The 24,163-nt window shown below is 38.0% G+C and overlaps 1 long non-coding RNA gene across 1 annotated transcript in view; it reads left to right on the forward strand.

Moving 5' to 3' along the window:
• Nucleotides 1–22,876, forward strand: part of LOC133624686 (uncharacterized) — a 54,383-nt gene extending 31,507 nt beyond the window's left edge. The window contains exons 2-3 of the long non-coding RNA XR_009818048.1: nucleotides 16,840–16,891; nucleotides 22,376–22,876. This is a non-coding gene — a long non-coding RNA (uncharacterized LOC133624686). The remainder of the gene's footprint in view (nucleotides 1–16,839; nucleotides 16,892–22,375) is intronic.
• The last annotated feature ends 1,287 nt before the right edge of the window (nucleotides 22,877–24,163 follow it).

Below are 24,163 nucleotides of genomic sequence, written 5' to 3' on the forward strand. Positions count from 1 at the left end.
AAAAATCTGGAGCCATTTTATGGTATAGGAGTTGGAGTTGTATGACTAGGGATCAATAACAAGAATACTTGCAATTTCCATGCAGATTGTGTGCTGGAGATGGCTAAAAGGAAGAAAATCAAGATGGTCAATCAGCCTATGGCTGTGACCTATTAGTGTGATTCAGGTGTGGAAAAAGCTAAGGCATCTTCAGATGCTTTAGGCAAGATAGTGTCTCAGTGAAATCTTGCAAAAGGAAAACTTTCTGTGTATTTTCCAAAACTATTTGGACTACTTTTGTGGTCACTTGCGTTCTGAAGAAAAAATAAATATAAGTAAATAGATTATTCAGCAGAGATGTTACAAGAGCCTGGACAGATTTGTCTTATCAAAGTTGAGAGAAGGCAAATAGGAAGGTAAGAGAAGATCTGTTTCAAAGATAACATCAGTGAAAGTTCAAATAAATACAAACTAGTAATGAATCAACTGAAACTCGAAGTTGGGAAAGGAAACAAAGAAGTGTTTCATGCTTATCAGCATGAAACTCTGCTTTATTTGTTTCCAGGTAAAGCATCTTAGATAAGGGATTCACGCTGTTTTAAAACAGAGTTAAGTCACTTTATGCAGGGATTTATGTACCTAAGAACTGCTGCAGACAGAAAACCAAATCTATACTACAGGTCTTTGAATTCCTGGTGCAGTGGTACAGCCTAAAGAAATGTACTTGCATGACACTTATACTATATTAAAAGTCTCCATCAGACTTTCTTTTGGTTACCTGCCAAGAGCAAGAAAGTTCTTTTTGCCTATGACACATTATTTGTTTTATGAGTTTTTCTTCTCCTTCCTCTGAATCTTGGGAGATTAGGTCTAGAGTATATTTTAGCATTCAGCTTTATTGCCCCCAGTTTGGCCACATCGATTGGCTGCAGCTAGAGAAAGGCTGAAAGCAGCATGTGTCAGCTTGCCTGACAACTTTCAATTCCCAAGGCTAGGGCAGAAACTCCTTCCCACTTCCTTCAGGCTAAGCCAAACCACCTCAGTCCAAGCTGAAAAAAGCAAAAAGATGAGCCATAAAAAAGGAGAAAAGAAAAAAAAAAAAAAGTCACTTCCTTATCTTTAACATGAGACACAATTTTTTGACCTCTGGATATTTCTCACATCACATTACCTATGACTGCAAGTACTTAGGGTATTTACAATACTCTTACTTGCCCAAGGCTTCTATTTTACCATATATTGCCTGTGTTTGCAACAGCATTATCAAGCCATTTTTTCCTGGGCTGCTTGCAAACATGCAGAGTAGATGCTTTGCAGACCTTCTAAAACAGACATCTGTGGTCAAATAGATGTGCATGCAGGAGGCTAGTATAAGCCTTTCAAACCATTAATAGCACCTAAATTTAATTCTGTAAAACAAACAATTGTAGACATGTATAATGTGTCTACATAAGTGCTCTGAAACAGCAGTGGAGTTCTTCTGAAGTTGGTAGTGTTTACCTTAGACAGGAACAATTTTCAAGCTCTGTTGGAAATAATTGGCAGCAAGTCCTATAAAACCGACTCTGAGAATTGGATTGCTAAAACACAGTAAAGCACCCAAATCAATTTTCTAATACTCTTCCAGCCCTGAATCTCATTTGAACACCTCCCACTTGACCAACAGCTCTAGCTGATAATAGTTAAATCAAGATACTAGCCTTTTCCTACTTATAATACTGTATTTAAAGACTTACTGTACAGAGAAAGAAAACACAGACTGTTTCTTCTTCTACACTGGAAGGCTGCTCCCTGGGCTTAGCTTCTCCCCTGTTTCATTTCAGACATTTCCACTTCCCCAGTGGCCTCCAAATACCACCTGGCTCCGCCCTGTTCTCTGACCTCCCCTCCCAGCCCATTCCATCACTTTTCTCTGCACTTGCCTACCATAAACAGAGACCAAACTGATACAGCTGGGTCTGATCCACACTTCCTTATCTCAATCAACCACACAGGGCAGGAAGGAAGGCATTCAGTATACTATTTGATGATGCTATTAATGATTAGAATTATTTTTGCTAAACAAACCACAAAATCAGTGGTCAATAATGCTAACTACATCTTCTTTTTTTTTTATCTGCAGTGACAAGGCAATATGACCTAACTGCAGCTTTTCTGGAGTTCAGTTGTTGTAGCTATCACAGCTGTGATTTTCAAGAATTATCTTAGTGGTTTGGACATGCTACTGACAAAAATAATATGTGAATTGTGAGATCAGTGTCATAGCCAGCTTTAAAGATTAATTCATTCCTCTGGGTTTGTTTACTGAGATCTAAGATCTCTGGTTTTAGTTTTATGTAATCATAATGCTTGCTGAAAGAGAAAGGGAATCTTGGGGATGTGTGCAGGAGGATTCCTTTTCAAAACATGAATGAACCAAAAATGAAAACACCTTGCTAGATAAATCCAGGAATTAATTTTGCATAAGAGCAGAATTAGTATGCTGATTAAAAGCAAAGTGGGGAGGGGGGAAAGGAAAAGAAAAAAAGCTCTATCACTTGTTTTATAATGGTTTTCATTACCAATTTAAAAATTGTGATCTCCTCTAGCCATGAATTACTTCTGAAATGGTTTAAAACATGTGGTGAAAGTTCCAGATGTGGGAGTTACAAGATAAGCTATCAAGGAAAGCAATACATAGACAGATACATACAAATCAAACAGAAGATAATCAAATTAATACTTTACATAAGGCTGTAGCACATAATGATTTCTCAAAAACACCTATCCCTGTAACATCAGAGATTAGTTTTTCTCATAGAATAGTATTTTTAGAGGTGGTCATATAACAATAAGTCTTAATGAAGATTGCAAAAGATGAAGTGTCATAACAGGAAGCAACTCTCTAGGGTGAGAAGTGGTATATCATCAGGTCTATAACACACCTGTCTGCTTAATTAGTTGAATCATTGCAAGGTCTAAGCACCTCAAAACCACCCTGCCAGATGAGAAGGTATCAGGATCCACACAGAGTCTCATGTATCCTGCAGACACATTCAACTTGGTTTTCATACTTCCTAGGAGTTTAGCAATGGTGTTCAAAACACTGGTTTTAAACAAACTGCTGCAGAGATTTGGACCACATAACTCAGTGATTTCCATATGTTGTGGGTCACTTGATCACAAACCATGTTCAAGCTAGAGACACAGAGAGAAGTTCTGAGCTAGGTATGCTTAGCAATGGGCCCTTCAGTTCTGCCCTTTCTGTAGCCACATCCTGGAGACTGGCATGGCCCCTGCACAGTGCAAGTGTGTTCTTGCTGCACTGCCATCAGAAGAAAAAAACAAACAAACAAACAAAATAAAACAGGAATTTGGAAAATGGGAATGAAATATCTACAGGTCATAATTGATGGTAACAGTAGAGAAGGAGATTAAGCAGCATCATTGTAAGGGGAATTTGAGCCACCAGCAGCCCTGGAGCTAACATCCAGTAAGTGACAAAGTGCTGACAGCAAATGTCACAGCCCTGAGCCCAGACAGCCAAACCCCTCAAAGCAAGAGGTTACAGAGCATGCTAATGCACTCAGTGTCCTGACAGCAAGTCTAATCCTTTGCTGGATAGAAAGGAAGGTGAGAGAGGGGAGAGCAAGTTACAGGAGATATTCAGTTTTCATGAATACATATCTTGGAATGGAGTGAGAAGAGTATTCAGTGTATTTGGAGAAGAGTGAGATTATCGGGAGTTGGACTAGATGACCTTTAAAGGTCCTCTCTAACTCAAACTATTCTATGATTCTATAATTGAGGAGGTTTGAACAGTATGTGGAGAAGAAAAAGCTAATTATACAAAATTTAAAACAAAAAAAAAAAAAGAGAGGGAAATAAAACTATTATCGTGTCAAACCCACTAATTTGTTGGAACAAGGACATCAGCCAGCAGGTTGCACTGCACACTGCTGGAAAGCAATGAGGAAGAGGAGAGGGAAAAACAATAACAAAAAAATGCAGCAGCTAATAGGATAAGTTTCTATGAAAACAAGCCTGAAGAGATGCATATGTAAAAGTCCCTGCCATGCAGAAGTCTAAATGAAGAGCAGAGTGAATGTAGAAGAGTGGAGGGGTTCACACAGGCAAAATCTGACATCAAATAATAATCCTGTCTGTTGTCCAAAGTTGCTGAAACTCCATCCTGAAGAAAGCATGCTTTAACAGAGATAGTTTTGTAATAATTTGTTCTCTTCAAAACCTGAACCCTTCAAAGAATTTCAGGAAGAAACTTTTCAAAATATATTATAGAAGTATACACTTATACAATTAGAAGATGACTGTTAAAACAGGTGTAACTTTAGTTTATTTTCATTTGCTAAATTCATGAAATTGTGAAACAGAGTATAAAATGCTAGAGAGAAAGAGCTCTTTGCCAAAAGGTCAGTTATCAGATATGCCTCCAGACTATGCCAATACCTGAAACATTGAAATGCACTTATTTATTCTTTTATATTTTGCAATGATCACAAAGAAAAGCCTTCCTCGGTTTCTAGTTATTAGACAACAAATTTCATCCAGTTTTGTAAGGAGAACTCTCCAGCAGATGCTCTACTGAACCCGCAGAGCAGAGTAACAAATGCTGGGCCTTATTCACAGCCATGTAATCCTATTGACTCCTGAAGAGAAAGCAACACATACAGTGGAGATCAAAAGTACTTAGAGGCAGAGACCCAGATCTCTAGAGAGAAATGAACAGCAGAAAAAATGCTCTGAGGCATGAAACAGCTTAGAAACTAAAGAAGATGGGTAAAGCCAAAGTCTGACAGATTGTGGTTGTTGTCATTAATGAAGAGGTTAAACAGTCAAACGAAATCTTGTTAAACACCTGTTCCTTGTGTTTCCTGCTGTTGCATACAAATGTTATTTAAATTCTGTTCTTTCCTTAATTAGTTTTCAAGTTGCAATATCATGTCACCCACACAGTCAGTCTCTTGCTGCTTTTGTTCAAGCCAGAAGGAACTCTGAGATCTGGCTACTCTTGGTGCTTCAATCCTTTACTTATATACAAATTTATGCATAGATATAGATACATAGATATAATAGCCATTTAGACATTTTCTTCATGACCTATAATAGCTTGATATTTCTTTAATATATTGTTCTTGTTCTTGTGACTGACAGGACCAACATCCAGAGATTTGAGGACAAAGTATAAAAGCATTTGCTTAAAATGCTCAGAACTAAAGTGCCCTATAAAAAAAAAACATCCACTGCATCTTGTCTTCTGCAAAATGTGCAGGAGACAAAGAGGTTGCAGTAATCTCAAGATGTTTGAGGTGGCCAGGTCATTTAAGCAGGTATCAGATCATTTACTGTAAACATAACAGAAAGTTGTAGCTTGTAGCATGCTCAGTTTTTGAGAGGGCAGGCTTTAAGTCAGGGTGTACCCTGCAGACAGGAAAGAGGACAGTGAAGCCCTAGGAAACAGCATCTGGCTTTTGTCTCTTCCTTCACACTTTTTTCCCTCACCATTCTTTCTATTACTTAGCGACCCTCCTTGAAAAGTGCTCTTTCTGACAGCATCCGGCACTCACCCCTACTTGCACCTACCCTTCTCCCAATCCTTCCTGCATAGCTGGTGCCAGCTGGTCTATTTCATAATCAACCCTTTCCAACTCTGCCATGAAAGCCTGTTAGGAGGCAAATATAAACATAATTACTGAAAACCTGTTGCCAAGCTCCTTAACTGCAATCCTTGCCTGCAGTGCAGCTTAAATCAGAGTGCAGTGACATCTTTCTCCTGCAAAAGCACTCATATAACAGTGAGTTTTGTCATCAGAAGTCCTGAAGATCCTGCAGCAACCAGCAATTAATCTAAATCTTCAGATCAGCACCAGCTATAGGCATTCCCTAAGTTGGCATTAAAGTTTTATATTCAGCTTTCAAGTCTGTCAGTGCCAGTCCCACTAATCTCACTTGGCGTTTCCAACAGTGCAGAGTCAGAGTGTGCAAGGAGTCACTCTCCTCCCTCCTATTTCCTGTGCAACAGCAAAGTAGCAAATGTGGCTTTCCATACCCTACCTTCTTCCTTGCACCACAGCTATTTTTCCTTCTGCCTCCCTCTTCTGTGTCTCAGTCAGACCTGACCCTCATCCTTGGATCAAAGATTTCAGCTTTATCTGCCCACTTTATCTGCCTTGGGTATATTCTTTTTCATGTGTTACTGTCTCCAGTACTAACCAAGGCATTAAGCAGTGCAGAGATCTTTCCCACAGTATAAACTCTCCCTGGCACTAGCCTTCCTCTATCTGTGTGGATCCTGTGGTATTTAGGAATGAATGTACTTCCTTGACCTCTTTAGGCACAAATCATAAACCCAATTCTAGCATCAACCACATCCTCAGTAACAGTCCATAACTAGTTATAAGCCATTCGTCTCATCTTCACAGCTCCTCATCTAAACTCTTCTTGTCCTTCAAAATCCTTCGTAACCTGAGGTTATGGTTAAGCTGAGGGCTAGCAGGATCCCTCTGTCTGATAAAATAGCTCAGGGACAACAAGCCCAGTAAGGCAGGGGAAGATCCTGGCTCACCTCACTCATTCCTAGGTAAATAAGGCCTGTCACAGGTGCATTTCGCCTTGTCTGCTTTGTGTTACAAGCAGATCAGATGCTGTTGAAGATGGAGATGACAGCCCTTGCTAGGAGCAGTCCCAGAGCACTCCCAGTCTTCACAGGAACCAGCCTGGAGCCAATGTCAGAACTCCTTTGCGTTGCATGAAGCAAAATACAGAGACAGCAACTATCAGGTCACACATTTCTAAAACACACAGGCTTGTGTCCAAGCTGTGACAGGTGACATGTTGGCTAAAAGATGCTTCAAATAACAGGACCTGTCTTACAACCCTAGGACCATCCCTGTTTAAATTTCCTTGCTTAGGGGATTTGCTATTGTAAATTTGCTTTTTTCCTTCTGAGTAGCCAGGTTTGTAATCTTTCCTTAACACTCCACTGAAGATAATGCAATATTTGGTGAGACTTTATTACTTCTGACTTAAGTAGTGCCATGCTTCAACATTGAAAACTGTTTTAAAACGTGGAGGAAAGTTTTTTTGAGAAAAGGAAGCATTACTCATGATTCACAAGTAAATTCTGTCTTCTCGAGGCCAACAAGAAGGCTATAAGCCTGGGATTGAAAAAAGGAATATAATGAGCTGAAACAGTTATTTGCCTTTTCATTATACATCCAGTTTTCTGAAATATGTTTTTTCTCTGTGGGAATCTGAATATGAAACTCTAAGATGTTCTGTTCTATTACCTCACAGCTTTTATCTGAAAGTATGCCACATCATGTCATACCTTCAAATTCCTGAACTGTCTGTAAACAACAGTGGAAAATTTATGGTGGAGTGAGTACAACTGAATTGGCATAAAAATGTAAAGGAAAATATTCTCTTACTTCCAAACAAAATGTTCAGTGGGCACTTACATATTTTCAGAATAAAGCTAATCTTCCGCATGAACACTACATACTTAAAATCAATTGCATTTTTTTCCATTTAAAAATGTTTGGATTTTGAAAACTGATCTTCCTGACACCAGTACATTCCTGCTATTTATATTGTAAAGGGATTCTGATGACAATGAAAAAATTGTTTTCCATGCACTGGAAAGGAGTGAAAGATCCTGTTTCAATTAGGGTTAATTCTGGTATCTTTGCTACCTCTATCCCCTTTACTGAAAATGCATGCTTTATCCAAGCCTCTTGTCCTTCACTGACCTCTCCTTGCTTACCTAATGTTTTATTCACTAGTAAGATATGGCAGGAAATGTAGTACTAGTGTTGTATTCATGTACTTTAAAGAACATCTACCACTAGGTATAGAGACTCCCATTAATAAATCAACAGATTTAATAACTTCTTTGAAAAAAAAAAAAGGCTAACCATTTGTTACTTCTTATAGCATGTACCTTCTTCAAGGCAGGTATTTAAATATTAACAAGGTTTAGGTCCATAAAATTTCTAACAAGGTGAAAACACTTCTTCAGGTCTTGTAGACTGTATCAGTATCTCCCTGTTTTGTTGCTGGATGCTCAGTTTCTCAGATACGTTATACACGGTTAATTGATGAGATCTATCTCGAAGTTCCAAACTTTTCTGTAACATACACTAGCTCCAGAGAACTGGCATGCCTTAAAAGTTTAGATGCAAATGCACCAGCGTGAGTCTAAGAAATACAGATTGGAGGTAGTGACATCACAGTTCATGATGAAGTAGCTTTGTACAGTCAACTTTTTCCTCTGTTGAAAAGCTCTGAGAGAAAACATTGGGAGGCTGAGGGCTATTTTGCCGGGTTTTTTTGCTTATGCATGTGTAGACTTCCATTCCATATTAGCCTCTGATTTGGTATAAAATGGAATATATCTAGCTTTCTTCACTGTGGAGAAAACCTTCTGAAAATACATTTAATAACCTCATTGGTGTACCATCCATTTTTTCTTGTAATTTGCCTAGATACGTTCAAGGGTGCACAGATACGCCCACCTAATCTGAGAAGGGAAAAAGGAAATTTCTCTAGAGAGACTGACCTGCTGTGTCTGTGTGTGTGCATTTATTTAAGCAGGGAGAAACTGGATGAGAGGTGCAAGTGACCATCCTTAACATTAAAAACTTATCTGGTTTCTGACCCATAGTGAAAGAGAGCATAGGAGAATTTCAAATCTTTCCACAGAGAATGGACAACAGATAGTGCAGCTATCTCGGCTGTCACAGGTTAAGCAGCCCACTGCAACTGAAGCAAATGATAAAAAAAGTAGTTTCTACTCATCTAGAGGCTAGAGCAAAAAAGTTAGCCATTAGGAATTTGCAGCCTGATGTTAGAAGTTAGGGGAATTAATGTTTTTGTCTGATAGTAAATAATAGCAGCAATGGTCTGTGATCTTACACAGGAATGTAGTCATTACCTTGCTGGATCAGATTTGTACCTCATCTTTAATCAAAAACAAGCAGAACACTAAGCTGGCAACCCTGGGTTGGGGAAGGATAAGGAAGAGAATGACACTCTATGTAATTGGCACTAGACAGTGAACTGCATGTCATTCGAGCTCTGATGCATCATTTCTTTAAAAACTAAACCATACTGTGATGCATAGTCACTTTTAATGGATAGAAAGATGTGGTTTAGTACAGGATTAGGTGAATGACCTTGGAAAGCTTGTCCTTACATATATATTAATTCAGGTAAAATCTAGACATCTTTACCTGAATCTGTAGTCTCTCTCTTTAATAAATTTTCTACCCTCAACATAAAAAAAAGCTTGCTATTTCTCACTTCATTGTCTTATACAGAATAACACAATTACTTTCATGCAGCTTTCAGGTACAATGCAAAAATAAATAATGCATGATATTTGCAAAACTCCCTGTTTTCAATGACATTAAAAAGTAATTTCTTCAACAGAGAAGTCTTACTTTTTCCTTATTTAATTACAAATCCTTTACAATGTTCTCAAATACATCAAGAAAACTCTCTTTGTGCATGAAGTAAAAAACTGATTTATCACTGCATATAAAAACAATATGCCAGGCTGCTGGCTAATTTTTCTAAACTGATGCAGCTTTTGGGTATGGCTTCAGGTTGGAGTCCTGAAACAAAATGTAATTTAGCAGAATGGAGAGTAATTCTTTGACTGCACATCAGCATTAAATAATCTGTTTCAAAAGGTAGCTCTGAAAGCAGTATCCTTTCAAGCTGTATTCATCAGGGCCCCACAAACACCAGTCAAGTTTGAAAATATTGAGGGAGAGCTGAGATTCGTAGATTGCCCAAATCATATCTTACCTTCCTTTTACAGTTGTACTTACCCTTTAGAAATATCCATTTTCTGTTAAGCATTGCAGAAGTGATTCTTCCTGGTACATTTATGCAACTTTGAGGAAACTCTGGTGATAAATTGCTTTAGCTGAGGGGGAGCTTTCACTCTGGTCACATCTTGCTTGTGTACCCATCTCTGAACCTCCCTAGCAGCAGCTCTCATGGTTTGCTCCAATACCAAACCAGCATTGCTGAAAAACAGATCAAACAACAGTGGAAATATCCCACATGCAGGCTGGTTGAAGCCACCTGCATGTGAAAGCAATCCAAACCAGTGAAAGATAAGAGAAAAACACTTCTCAGGACTGTTTATTGGAGGTCTACTGGCTGTTTATTTGCCTTGTTTGGAAGAAAAATATGAGCAGTACCTTTAGTGGGCCCCATCTACATCTGTCACCATTTTTATGCCCCGCAAAGGAATACTTCTCCAAAAGCTATTTTAACAGCAGCACCTGCATTGGAAGAAAGAGGTTAAAAAATCTGATCAGGTTTCTGTAAATTGCCGTGGTATACGGTACCCCAAATTCTGACAGTAGAGATGAACCAAAAGAAAAGTTGTCTGTTTCCCAATCAGTTACCAAGCCATTGATAAAGTTGATGGCAAGATTTCCTAGCTTTTCTAAGAACTTTGTCTATATTAAGTCCTACATCACTAACATCTATACATTAAAACAGAGTCACTGTTTCAGGAAAGTTTGAGCTACATGACTGCTTTGTATTATATATGACTAAAATGCTGCCTCCTTTAAAGATATGCCCTTTTCATATGTAAAATATTGTTCTGTGAGAGCTTCAACATACTTAGTCTACCTATTATACCAGTCAGCATATAAATTTTAAAAACCTAGGCCCTGTCTTTCTCTGTTAAACCCTCCTTTTCGTCACTAGAAGTGCTCATATTGAACGACTAAATGACGAAAAAAACCCACAAGTCATTTTAGTAACACAGCTTTCACAGAGAGATGCTGGTGTACATCACGATTTCAGATGACCAAGAACCAGCATATTAATTAACATAACTGAAACTGTTATTTTCCTTTAATTCTGAAGAAAATGCACCATTTAATTCTTTCCTTAATTAAATAACAGGCTGCTTTCCAAATGATTTAGAAAAAAAATATTTTCATCCCCAAAATGAAAGCCCAAAATTTGGCATGTGAGAAACAGAGATATGGAACTCTGGTTACAACTTTGTTGATAGGTTAGACAAGGAGGTAGTTTTCTTTTCTGTATTAATGAAATAATCCCTTCTCCTTGAAAATGAATTTCGAGCTCTTTTTCAGTCATAATCAAAAAATTGTACTTTTCTGATTCTTGGTCTTGTCAAGATTTGACAGACCTGAAAATTGTGACAAAGCTGTGTATTTTTCATTAGTTGTCTAAAGATAATGAAATTCCCTCTGGCTCAATTTTGCCATTTTTTTTAAACTGTTAAGCCACTTCTTCATATTGTTTCAAGGTCTGAAGAAAGCAGGCTTTGAAATAAAAGAATCTGTTTTAAAAGCAGCTGAAAAGGCACTTATGTTAACTTCTTTACTCATGCGATTTACTGAGAAATAAGCCATAGAGAGAAATGAAGAGCAACTCTGACTACTTTGCCTTGCTGATATTGCCTTATCTCGTTAGACTTCATCCCACCAAAGAATGTTAGGGCTAATGTGGACTGTCCTTTCCAGTAGTCCATGGCTTCACAGGGGAGCTTTTAAATTCTTCATGATCTAATATTTGTCTTCATGAGAGAAAGCTCTTTCAGTCATAGCCAAGCAATGCCTGGTACCCTAAATTGTTAAAAACGTGTATTCATTACTTTGATTTGTGTTGCATAATTGACTCGTCCTGAAGCAAAAGAGGGGGAAATGCATGCTGACGTAATTTTGTTCAATTGTTACTTAAATTACATAATTCCTCAAGCTTATTAGTGAAAACTGCAACCCATTGTTGACAGTGAGTAGCAGTAATATTTGCAGATGGTGTGGGATTGTGTATGTTACCATTAAAATTTCCACACTCACAGTAAGCACTGTACATACGGTATATATGCAGATACAATGACAGTACCCAGAAGTTTACAGTCTAACAGGAACAATAACAAAAAAATGTAGAGAGGTAAGATATAATCCAACAACTAAAATCTGGAATTGCTTTTAGAGTTTAGAAGTTATTTCTGTTTGCAACTGCTCCTCCTGTTGCGCTTTTATGAACCAAGTAATTCTGTGTAAGCCTCTTGGTAGAAATGGCTCTTTAGGAAAAATATACCATAGAGAAATCAGTTTTTCACCAGAAAAGCCAGTCTTTCATTATGCTCAACAGAAAATAATGTCCCCTTGCCATGAGGACAGATGTAGAAATCAGACTAATTTCCTTGAGCAGCAGAAGTAGAAGCAAAGATTCTATGCAGTCTGAAGCAAGATAGGACAGACAACATCATCTTTCTGCTGCTGTTGCCCATCCCTGTTTTAAGATCTCATCTGCAATTAATGATGACGTTCTCTAATCCTCTTCATACAAGCTATCAGAGGATGGTAACTTCATGTGGGAGATATCTGGGGAAAAAATATCAGAACAAAAATCCTTTCTTACAAAAGCATTCAATAACAAAGTAAGAACTAAAAAAGTAAAAGTAGACAGACTGCATAGGAAGGTTTGTTTGGAACTAAATTTCAGAAAAATAACTAGGTTTTTGTTTTGTTGCCACTTGTTTGAGGGTGTAATTTATGCCTGCAAAATTAATTTCATATGGGAGTAGTCATACTTGTGAGTGGGTATTATCCTCTTCAGGTAATAAAAGAAATAATGATAATAATCAGATTTGTTTCTAGAATTGAATGGTAGCTTAAAAAGTGTCAACAAAAATTACTCACAGAGATAATGATCCTACATATTTAACCCTTCACTTACTGTTCATTTTCATTTTTGCCCATAGACAGCAAAGACCTCTTTTAACTTCATGACAATGAATATTTGAAAATATTTTTTTTATATACTCAGATGATGTTATCTAATGCTGCATCCTCAGCTTCAAGCTTAGAGACATTGACTGTGGTCAGATAAATTATCTTTTTTTATTACCGTTATTAAGCCTGTACAGAGTAAACACATTTTGAGCATATTCTTTCATTTGCAGCAGGGAATTTTTGACCTTTGAGCATAGGGTTTTCCATCTTGTTATGCATTTGCCCTCTGGTCATTGTCAACCCCTGCAGTCAGAATAACAAATTCCTCCTTATTGCACTCTCAGGGTGCCATCATTATTGTGCACTGTTTCTTCTCCTGGAAGGCTGTTTTGTAAGTTATTTTTGAAAAGCTATACTAACATATGTATTTGGGATTTATCAGGCTGCGCTGATCCCTCATGTTCTGGCACATCCAATGCAGCCACTGTAAATGTAAAGAAAAAGAGAATTCTCATCAGCTACAGACATCAAGCCATTCTGCAACATATTATCTACTTCTGGTTACTTGCCCCTCTGGTACAGGAAACAGAAACTCGGCTCAAGAGCACAGATTGATTTCTGTTTGCCTTTGAAGTAAGGCTATCTTTTTCTTTATGCCACCCCCAGTTCCTGCTGGCTTTTGAGAAGACAAAAAAATTGTCTGTAATCCTGAACCTAAGTCTCTGTGTTATAGAAAATGGCACTGCCCGTTGAGTTTTTAAGGCAGCTGTCAGGTTCATGTAAAGATGGGTTTTTTCTTTTCCATAATTATCTTAGCACAAGACACCATCTAAAAAGTCTTATATAGCATCCTCCACACAGCAAGAAAGTCACTTTTAGTCTTGTCATGGAATTATTGCAGATGCTATTTTTATCCAAAAAAAAGCTTGCCTTAGTGTTCTACATGCTTCACAATACTTTTTTTTTCATTGTTTTTCACAAGACTAAGTCCTTCATAATATTAATGTCTTTGCTAGGGAAGGAGGGTTGGAATTGATACTTCTGCTTTTTGGTTACTGGCAGACTTCGACCTGACATTATAAATATCCAGACTTCAACCTGGTGTAATAAATATTCAGACTTGAAGCAGGAGAACTATGAGGCTTCAGAAGCAATGGAAGAAATGAATATCCTTCAGAGATGGAGACAGGTCCAGAATTACTTCTGCTGGACTACCTTCCTAAAAATAGTTGCTGCCACACATAAACTGAGATTATTAGGATTTTGAGCAGATGTGAAATTATTTAATATTAATAACAGGTTTGTTTACGTTTAGAAATAGGAATCCTGATATGTACAAGTCAATCCTGTACATCTGTTAAAAGCCCAGCTTCTGTTTATTAAGCAAAACAGTAAGTTCACAGAATTCTAGGTAATTTCATGATTTTTCCCTCAATCTGGGGATGGTCTGACACTACAAAACCTACTGTAGTTGTAAATTACTTATCAGTGCTTCCAAAAGTCCTTGTTTCTGCAGTTCAGTAATGTCTTCCTCTCTGTCCCTGGTTTATCAGAATCACTGTTCTAAAAACTGCCTCAGTTACTGATGGAATATTTTGGGAGTTTTTTTAGATACTTTTAGAGAGCTAAAAGGTTCAGTTCCTATGCTGAGTCTCTAGGTCTAGGATACCTACATTTTAATTAAACTGAAAATTATGAGAGGTAAAGAAAATCCATCCATACTTCTACATCATCAACAAGGACTCCCACATCCATCCTCCCTTCCCACCCAAACAGTCTTCACAAGAGCTTTTGAGCAGCTTGAAAATCAGCCTGTGCAGGAATGCCTGGCAGCACCCCAAAGTAGATAACAAGGTGCAAACAGTGGCTTCATGGTCACCTTCAGAGGACATTCCCCATTTGGACAAGAATGAGGTCATTGGATGGTGTGTCAGTGTGCTTATGACTACATTAAGCACATACGTGTTTCAGAAATATTCCTTTTTGCATTAGAGAACCAGGAGAGAGAAAGAGAGCACAGTTAGGAAGGGCCTAAATGCAAAGAGATGGTGGCTTGTAAATACATATGAGAAGGAGTATGAAATTATGAAGATGCAGAAGGTGGAAAAGAAGGAATATGGGAACAGGATAGACCTGAGGGAAGGTGTGCATGAAAAGGACCTAGAATTTTCCAAGAAACAGAATCTTTTTATTTTTCTAGAAGAGCCTACACTATGAGGTGTGTAGGTGCTACTTAGACACTCAGATACTGGCAATTTCTCATTTTCGAATGAAATGTACCATGCAGGAGCACAACCAGGAACTACAGCCAGCTTCCCCTTCCTTCACCCCTTAAGACAGAAACTCTTTTGAGTATTTTAAGATTATTCTAAAATTACCTCAGCTCTCATACACTCTTGTGTTGTCACACAGAACATAGCGGTGCCATGTCCGATGGAGTGTGTTGAGGGAAAAGAATGCTGACAATAGTAACATTAACAACATCCTAGCAAAACCAGACAAGAGGGCTACTATGCCTCGATCAGTTGTTGTTGATCATTCATTGGATGATTAATGAGATACAGCTAAGTACATCATTACTCACAACTTGAGTGCTGCATGTTCCCATAGTAGGTCACCCTAGGAACCCTACCTTCTCTCCTTCCTGGCCTTGCTTAGAGATAGAAAAATCTGCATTGCAGAGAAGGGCAGGGAGAGAGCATAGGCACTCATTTTACTATTTAAATTCTATTATTATTGCAAGTAAGTTGCATTTTGAAGGTTAATGCTCTGTACTGAGCAGAAGGCTAATTTTTGAAAGATCTGTCTTATGTGAACCAATAGCATAGGTGCTGAAGTACTAACAGCTTTTACTTCTCTTTATTGTTCAACATGTACAGGACTGATAACTCATTATTTGCCGTTGCCCTTCCCTTAGCAATAATAAAACCTGGGCTTCCCAGAGTTGCACCAACAACCTCAAGAAACCACTTCATTGACATATACAAGCCTAGGCCATATGCCATAATGTCAAGTAGAGGGTATAACAAATAGGTCTATAATCATCCTAAAAACCTGTCCCAGACAAGACTGAGCTGTGAGAACTCATCTGGTACCAAGGCACGGTCAAAGGTTAATAGAATTATATTCTGGATAAATTATTGTGCTGTTTGATAATGTGTGAAAAATTATTAGGTTTTTTCCAGGAAATCAGTGGTTTTCCTAAGTTCTTTTGACACTGTCTTGTGGTTTTTTTTTCATTTTTGTGACTGACTGATGCTCTGCTATGAAACAAGAATGGTCTTTGACACCTGATTTTCTACATTTTACATAGATTAGCCATTTAAATCATATATATATTTATAATTAAATCAGGCTATTCTCAGTAGAATGTTATATTCCTGGTTTTCACAATGCAGACTTTTACAGTACATACCCTTTTGAAGTACATTTCTTTTTTAGCTAGTTGCTTGCAGTGAGGTAGTGCTAACTTGGGAGAAAAAAATCTTTAGTATTTTGATAAAGAAAGCAGCAATGCTTTGCAGTTCAAAGAGCATATACTCTGGCACATTTATGTCCTTAGCTTAATGACATGAGGTAATGTTGCAAAATGCCAAGTGCCCTGGGCTCCCACTGCAGTCAATAGGAGTTGACTGTTAGCACCTCACAGATACACCCGGGTCCAATAGCATGAGACACACTAAAGCTAGTAGCTTCGCTAAACAACACAGGCTGCCCTCTACTTTTCTTTTCCTGAACGTGTATCTTCAGAAAAGTTCAGGTCAGGATTTTTTAGAGTTCCTCAAGTGAAGTCAATTTCTGGAGTGTCAAATCCTCCAAGGTTTTTGCTGGTCATTAGCCCACTGTAAAGAATTTAAAATATTACCAACTATGCTCTTATGTGAACTATATGGGGTTTTACTGACACCAACCTCTAAGCTTTTAAAGAATCTTTCCTCTTTAGCTGAAGAGATCCTGTAAATTACAGTTTAGGCCTTCTGAAAGATCTTTTCCTTCCTCTGAAATGGAAATCTTTCATTGTAACTTACATAGTCTGTACTGAAGATTTTTTGCTTTCTCAGGTTTTGGCAGTATCCAATGTTGCTAAAGATGATTTCATTCCTACTTCTTGTTTAATCTCCAGGCTTCCTGGCACAGAGACAGCTTTTCCAAGGCTATTGCAGACATGAGAGATGGTGAGTTGTTTTCTACCCTCATACACAGAGACTCTATACCTGTGTTTGTGAGATATATGCCTAATTTAAAGATGATAAAATTCATTTAGTTGGTTCTTCCATAGAGATTCTGCAAAGCACATTGAATAAGGAGCTTTGCTGTGCAATGAAAGACTGAGTTTCTGTAAAGCAGTGCAGGAGGATAGGAAAGTCTGTGTTGTGAAAAGCCTAGATTAAGAGAGGAAGCAAACATAGCCAGGTGAAGGTTGATCTACAGTGTTACTGCAAGCTTAACCAGGCAATCTGGGTACACACAGTGCATGGAAAGATGCAGACCTTCAAGGGAAAAGACATCAAAAATGGCAATTGGTTTGAGGAAAGGAGAGCAGTGTCTGACAAAAGGACATTTTGAACAAATGAAGAATGTCCAGCACAGTCTGTATAGTTGAGGCACTGCAGAAGTTTAGTCTGCAGTCCTAGATCTGACTGACCTTCTCCATGGCCTTGGACATTTAAAAACTCAACATTCACTTCAACTGAGGGGAAAAAGCCAACAGTGGCAATATAATGCTTCATTTCACAGATACATTTTAAAGACTTAACCTTTGTAAGACATTTTGAAGATTAAAAGCACAGCAGCACTCATTACTTTGCATAACCAAATTTCTCTGTGCCTAGATGAACCTAAAATCTTTTGATGTTAGCTCATGAAAAATCTATTTTGTGAGAAGACTTTTGTTGCTTTTGTGTTGGTCTGTGGTCACTTCGTGCAACTGCATGAAATTGTTTTTATCTTTGTTTTCGCCACGTGCAGTTTTCTAAAATGACTTTTCCTATAGCACGTAGTGGTAGATTTTTAACAACAACAAAGATTAAATCCCCAAATCCTCTTGTTTCCCACAGCAATTAAAATACAACAGCTTAATGATAACATTTCATGAGGCACTTAAAACAGGCTTGAATACAAAAATACTTAAAAACAGAAGAGTAGAACTTCCCACAACAATATCAGGAGACAAATTGTCATTTAATATTGAAGCACCTGGATAATAAAGTAATAACAAGCAAATTAAACTCTTCAGCAGTCAATTGTCCAAGCAAATGCAGATGAAATATGATTGCTCATAAGCAGACCTGAAAATTATGCATGGGAATAGAAAAATGTGCCACCATTCAAGATCAAAAGATATTCATCCTGAGCTAGCTGGAGAAAGAGACAGACTGTTAGTGCTGATGTTGTCACATGTTCAGCACTCCACACCCTCATTTATAGCTGCAAAAGTTGAGAATCCCAGCATCTCAGGATTGTGCCCACACTCCTGGTATCCAAAAGGTCTGCCAGGTGAGCTTTAAAATTCTCACTCGCACTGAAAGAGGCAAGGACAAGGTTGCTGTCCTCATAATAACAGAACATTTAAATAGTATCACTTGATGGAAATAAATTCATCAAATTGTTTCATGGTAATCTTAATGAAGCATACAGATTTTATTGAAAAGTAGGTCAGAATACAGGTTAGTTTCAGCCTTTCATCATCATAGAATCATCATAGAATGGTAGAGTTGGAAGGGACCTTTCTTGCTGCCATGAAGAACACATACAGAAATTCAAAGTTCTTAGACTTGTATGATTTTATACTTTTATGCTGAATTTTACCTTGGCCAGGAATTCTTATAACTACCAAGTTAGAGGATGAACGAATCAGATACTGGAGGTGTATACTGAATGGGAATTCTTCTGATCTGCGACTTCACGCCATTGTTGCTTGATTTAACTTTTAAAAAAGGATTAAAGAATGCATTGTAAATCAGAAGAAATTCATTGCCTATCTGTAATGAAACTCAAGTAGCAAGGCTGTCAAAGCTTCAGGAAAACAGCAAAGGAGATGACGTTCTTTGTCTCTAACAGAATTTTAGCCATGTGAGCTGTGCGCTAGACTGTGTGAAATGAATGCTCTGATCCATACTGGATTCAGCTATGAAAGTTGTCAGCATCAGAACCAACAGGCTGAGTGTTAATGCCTCAGCACAGCTGTGTCTATAATGCAGAGAAGTTTTATACTGTATCTGGGAAGTCCAGTAGATTCAGGTGTTTGGTTTGGTTTGAAGATTTCTCATTGCTCTTCTCTTATGATTTTCAAAACCCACTTTCTTTCTTACAATTTATTGTTTTGTATCTCATACAAGAGAAAATTTGGTTATTCATGAATACTACTGTAATACCTGAGATGACATAGAGAGAAATTATCTGGTAAAAGTAGGAGAAAATGGAAGGGAAGCATCAACAGGGCTTTTATGCTTTTTTTTTTTTTTTGATGGAAATGGGTTTGCTGGCTGCATGTTAGTTCCCAAAAGATAATGACAGACTGGCAGCTTAAAGAAAACACGACTTGACAGAACACTTCAGGGCACCAAACATTTTGTAACCATTTGTGTCATATGCAGCACTTTCATACCATCTGTGCTCCCATAGCAAAGAGTTGCTCTGTCCCAGGCAGAACCTTTTGTCTTTGCATGGTCATAGGAGTCAATGAAGCCAGATATTAGAATTACAAAAATTGTCTCTGGCTGGATGTATGCAGAGTGTCAGCTTCTCCCATAAGCCCTCTCTGTATTCCTGACTTCCCACAGCCTGTCAAGAGCAGTAGCATAGCTCAGCAGACAGGCAAGGATGCAGAGAAGTATCAGACAGGTACTACTGTTGTGTTAGTGTCACTTTTTGTTTAATACTGGCTTCACATGCTGAGGAGAAGAAATAACATAAGCAAAGGAGGAAAAGGGTATGCAATTGAAAGGCAAGCATGTATTTCATTAATATTTTCTATGCAAGTTCCTTATATTCCAGGGAAGGTAAAAATGTTTTAATGATGCAAACAGCACCTGTTAAAAAATTTATTTTGTAAATAGGCTATATAAAAGCAACCTATTTCTAAGATAAAAATAGGTAATACATACACTATCTGCAACTTAAATATAGATCAAGAGAGAAATTAGAAAGCAGAATACCCTGATCACATTAAATTGCCTTCTTCAAGTGATGGTATTTGTCAGTATTAAACAAATGTATGTTTCTTCATATTGGAAGAAGGGAAATCATAAATATAAATACTTGTGTAAGTAAAATAAAGGATTATTCCGTATAGCACTATCGTGCACAATTTTTGTACTGGTCAAATCCCATGTGCCTATGGCAGTGTAGAAGTAACTGAGCTGCCATAAATTTTGTTGATTTTTTTAGGATTTTTTTAAAAAGGAGAAAGAGCTCTGAAAAGAGTAGAACAGCCTTTCGCATGTAGTAAGCCCTAAATGCAGTCTCTGTTCTCAGTATTATCAACTTTGAGGCTCAGTACTTTTCTGATTATCATCACTGTTTCATGGATTTTTCTTTAATGAATTTCTGTGCTCAGGCTCATAGCTATTTTGTTGGCTATCTTGCTTCATTATTCTGATGGAAGAAGTCTTTTAATTTAAAACATTATTATTAAAAGTAATGCATGAAGATCTTATCTGAAAGATATATTGTTTTGGCAATAGGTGCAAATCAAAATGCAACTGTCTAGATACTCAATTATATATTTTAATGGAAGACTTTGAGTAAGGCTTAGGCACAAAGGAGAAAAGTACTTATCAGCATTTATCATTTAAATTACCAGCATAGTTGTAGGCTATTCATATATTTCTTATACCTTAATAAGGTCAAAACTGAAACTACTTCAACGGACAGCAGTTAGCTTGCAAAGTCTCTGTCCTTGGAACTCGTTTGCTACAGCAGTTTGAATGTACTCTAGACTATTTTTTTTGCTTGTGTTCTTACAGGGTACTCAGTATCACATATGCTAAGGGTGGTCCATAAGACTTCATGTTAAATAATGCCTCCAATGGGACACACATCAGAATCTAAGCTGTGCAAGTTATTTTTGGGTTTACTTTTAGCTTTGGATCTTGCAGATTATTATTCTCAGCTCAACACACTACTGATTGTAGTTTACTGGAAACCCTGAAGTTTATTGAAAAGTAATTAGTCTCCTGCAGGCTCATGCTGAGAAACTCACATGATACAAGTTCATCTTTATCTCATCTGAAAATATGTCATGGAGTTTAACCCCTGCAGTGCTCCGTGTAACTCAACCCTTAGCTCTTAAGAGCTGATGTGTACTTTACTGCTCCGTCTCCTAGCAGATACCTTGATCCAGAGATCTTTGCAATGCTGCAGAGGTTGCAGTGATCTTTGGAAGGCTGGGATCCAGGATAATGCATCCTGAATGTTTGTGAAGCCAGAAAATCATTTGGACTCAGAATCTTCTAAAATATGCAAGGTGAATCTGGTACCTTAGTCCTTCCCAAAGGAGAATATAATACAGATTTTTAAGTGCCAGCCTATCAAGCTCACATATTGCTGACCATGTAAAGAGAGCAAACATGCTCTGAAACCTCAGAGTCATGAAGGACTTGGATTCCTTCTACAAGCACCTCCAGGAAGACAGAGTTCATCATCTCACTGTGTAACTGATTCATGTCTAATATGCAGCTGCCTTTTATTACTGACTTTTGTATTTGAACACTGTTACTTGGCTTTGGTCCACCTTTTTGTTTTACAGCAGTCTGTCAACTGAAAGATGGTTATGCAGATGTTCATACAGAAAGTCACTATGTAAATATTAACATTTCCCTATTTGTAGATGGCTCAACTAAAATAATTTATAGAGTTTGTAGACACCAATAATGATGGTAGTTACACGTTTTTCATCAGCACCGAGCTAGAGTTCATTCCACCTTTTGGCCACTTGATTTCTTCTTCGATCTCCATACCTGCAGTCTTTTGACCTAGCCTTTTGACAGTTTAACAAGGAGTTTTCACAATATACAAAATTTAGGACTTAAAATAGAAAACTGAAATGCAGATAGGGCTTTCCAAAATTTCCAAAAATTATGGTATTTTGTAAACAATAACAATTATTTTAATTTTTTTTTAACAAATGATAGCTTTAACAGGGCTTTTTGTTCAAATATTTAGGACTTTGTCTGATATTCACTCAAATTTTAGTGGACTTAGTATCATAGTTTGACATGAAGCTGTTTCTGGTAAGGAGGAAAGGGCTGTAAAGATGACTCCTGTAAGAAGGTGCTCAAAACTCTCCCCAGCTCTGAGCCAGACCCACTTCTGGGGCTGAGACAATTAGATGCCTCCAGGATCACTTATTAAGAAGAAGCCAGGAGGCTTCTTCCTGTTCCTTCTTTTTTGTCCCCTTCTTCTTTTATGGCTGGTGGTGGTGCAAGGAGTTGGGAGAGAGAGAGAGAGAGAGAGAGAGAGAGGGAAGCAACCATGTGGACTCCCTGGTCAGTGAGGGGAAAGAGAAGGAGATGTGCTGGAGCAGAGACTCCCCTGCATCCAGCAGAGAGGACTGGTAAAGCAGAGATTTGTTTGCACTTCGTTAAAGACCACACATCAGGGGCAATGACTATGACCAGAGGAGGCCACGTACCATGTGAGGGACTGTATATTCACAGAAGCTGTAACTGTGAGGAAGAACCCATGGCAAAGAAGTTCATTAAAATTATGGCCAGAAGATGCTGTGTCCCAAGGGAGGAACCCTGTATCTGCAGAAGCAGCACTGTGGAGGAGAATCCACATCAGAGATGTTCATTGAGGACTGTGTCTTGTGTGAGGGACCCTGTATCGGCAGAAGCTGCAGCTGCGGGGAAGAACACACACCAGAGAAGTTCATTAAGGACTGTGTCCTGGGAGAGGAACCTCATATCAGAGCAGGGGAAGAATGCAAGGAGTCATCCTCATCTGAGAAGAGAGAAGCGGCAGAGCCCATCTGTGAGAGACTGACCACATCCCCCATTCCCTGCCCCCCTGAGCTGATGAAGGAGGAAGAAGTAGAGATACTGGGAGCAGTGAGCTGGACCCAGGAAGAAAGGAGGGATGGGGAAGGGACATCTTAAAATGCTGGTTGTAATTTTCTCATCATCCTACTCCCTTTTTGCTTTTATTCCATTCTGTTTCTTGTAGGTGGTAGAATAAACTTTCCTATTTTCATCTCTAAGTCGAGTACTGGAGTCTGTTTTGCTGAGAACCATAATTGGCAGCGAGCCCTCCCTGCCCTTGTCTCAATCCACAACAACCTTGGTCATCTCCCATTTTACTCGAGCCTCAGCCATTCTAATGCGGGTGGGGGTGAATGGGGGCACTGAGCGAGAGACTATTTTGGTGCTTCTGTGCTAGCTGGGCCAAACCGTGACACTTAGATACATTCAGAAGGTCTGATAATTTGAAAATTTTTCCACTGTCATACAACAGAGTTCATTTAGAGTTTTATTAAAATTCTTACCTCCTAAATTTGACTTTGAAGTTATTTTATCTATACTGAAATCTTCTAACTTGAAGTTAACAAAGTCACTGAGATGCTGCACTTCAATCAGACAAACAGTACAGAAACTGAGCAGAAGGGAACCTATCAGAAGATTGTACTTAATGACATTTCTACAAGTCATCTAAAAAGCTGACCTTTGGCAAGTAGTTCCTTTATCATGCATTGCAAGAAATGTTACTTCTTTAGGTTTTAGCTGCAGTAGACTATCAGCTGATATAATGAAAGTTGTAATTTTACTGAACGCAGTGTGTTCTGGAGAGGACAATTTTAGATACAAATGAATAGGGTTATTTCCACTTGAGCTAAGGGAAAGCAAGTTGCTGCTATTTCAGTAAAATACATACATTTAGAATAATTGGGGGGAAATTGTTCAGCCTTTTAAAATACGTTACTGAAATTGATGAAAACTACAATATGCTTGATAAGTTTGTAACTTGTTTCCAACACAGTACTGTTATCATCTAAGTATGTTTATTTGAATTAAACTTATCTCTGTTATCACAGATAGGGTTGGTACAGCGAAGCTCAGCAGATTTGCTTTTGAGAGACTCAGCAGATAAACACTCAAATTTTGGATTTTATCATGACCTAAGATATGAAGTTTTTTTCTGTTGGGATTCTTAAGATGCTAAACATCAGGATCATACTGTATTAGAATCTATTTCTGCTGACTATCTCAATAACAGAAATTTTCCTTCAGAAAATTGTCATATATCCTCTATTGTTCTCAAAGCTTGAATATATTGTATTTTTTTTTATTTTCAGTAACCTAAATTTAATTGAGGTTTCACAAAGATGTCAAGTGCACATGTTTCACCAGCAAGGTTATCTCATGTCAAATGTGAGGGTCATAAAAGTCTGCTAGAATTTTTGAGTCAAGAAAAATATTCACAGATGTTTTACATTGTCAAAGCAACCC

The sequence above is a fragment of the Colius striatus genome, chromosome 1 (genome assembly GCF_028858725.1).
Source record: "Colius striatus isolate bColStr4 chromosome 1, bColStr4.1.hap1, whole genome shotgun sequence".
In the NCBI taxonomy this organism is placed as follows: Eukaryota; Metazoa; Chordata; class Aves; order Coliiformes; family Coliidae; genus Colius; species Colius striatus.